This window comes from Egretta garzetta, unplaced genomic scaffold, assembly GCF_000687185.1.
Source record: "Egretta garzetta isolate BGI_Z169 unplaced genomic scaffold, ASM68718v1 scaffold321, whole genome shotgun sequence".
Lineage (NCBI taxonomy): Eukaryota > Metazoa > Chordata > Aves > Pelecaniformes > Ardeidae > Egretta > Egretta garzetta.
In genome coordinates, this window is record NW_009258756.1 from 541,337 (window position 1) to 542,880 (window position 1,544).

Here is a 1,544-nt window from a genome sequence, read left to right on the forward strand (position 1 = left end):
GTGGTCCTCCTCTGGACCCACTCCAACTGTTCCATGTCCTTCTTGTGCTGAGGGCTCCAGACCTGGACGCAGTACTCCAGGTGAGGTCTCACCAGAGCAGAGTAGAGGGGCAGAATCACCTCCCTCGACCTGCTGGCCACACTTTTCCCGATGCAGCCCAGAGTACGGTTGGCCTTCTGGGTTGCCAGCACACATTGCCAGCTCATGTCCAGCTTTTCATTCACCAGCACCCCCAAGTCCCTCTTGGCAGGACTGCTCTCGATCCTTTCTTCCCCCAGCCTGTACTGATACCAGGGATTGCCCCGAGGCCTTGTTGAACCTCATGAGGTTCACACAGGCCCACCTCTCCAGCCTGTCCACGGGCTCACAGATGGCACCTGAGCCCTGTGGTGGGAAGAGCTTGACTGAGCCGTAGCCACCCCTCAGGTTTGGGCTATGTCGGAGGAGCACAAGCTTGGTTTTGGGCCTTCCTTGGTTTGGACCAGCGCAGTGGATCAAGATACAGGTGAAATGAGAGGGCTGAGACACGCACGGGGGGAGGTGGGTGGGTGTACATCAGCCACTACAAGATGGCAGCTGCCTCTCCTTTTTTTCCATGACAAGAGATATTGGCAATGACCTTTTCGTTTTTAAGCAAAAGAGGAGCCTTTAGAAAGGCTGGTAGGTAGGTTACCGGTAGATGAAGCGTTGCAATTATTAGCAATTTCCTTAGTGGGGTATTAACGAAGCAGTACTTTGAGTACTGGAAGCATCTGAGGGCACGTGGCGGCACGGCGCTACTGGCAAAAAGAAATCCAAAGGAAATGCCTGCTGAGGTGATGCCGGTGTTTCAGCAGAGCTGCCGCGTTGTTTTATCTTCCAGGCTTGCTCTGAACCCTGGGCTTTCTGCCCCACAGAGGGGCTGCTGGTGGCGGTGCTGGGTCTCCCGCTTATTCCTCAGTCAGCTGGCAATGTAATCAGCCCCCTTCGTCATTACAGGGCTACAGAGGCTGGCTCACGTCCTTCGCAAAGGACACGTGCCTTTCATACCTCGAATGAACCTGCTGCCGAGGATGTGGTGTTGGGTGTACGTTACTAACCGCGTATTTCTACTTGGAGGCGGGGGGGGGGAAAAAAAATCCCCTTTCCAATATTTTTAATGTAACCTGGGAACCAAAGACCTATAGGAAGAATTAACCCGCTTTCCGATCCAGATGCCTCCCTCGCTTTAACGGGTAGCTCGGATCCAACCCAGTAAAAACTCTCTTGTCGGCTGGGAGCTGGATTACGGCCCCGCGCAGGTGAACAGCTCTGCTGATGGAAATTGTTTTGCAGGCTTGAGGTTTTCCTGGCCAGCCGCGTTCTGGTGAGGCGCCTGTGAGCTGACCAGGTGCCCTCACAGGCTCCTCCAGCAGCGGGAAAGTTGTTGGATTAACTGCAGCCGGCGGGGCAGCAAGAAGGGACTTTCTGCTTCCCCTCGGACATTTCCCTTTGCAGACAGGCAGGCGGCTCGCGCACCTCGGCTCGTTCTGTAATTTCTGGCCTCGCCACCGGCCGGCTCCCTG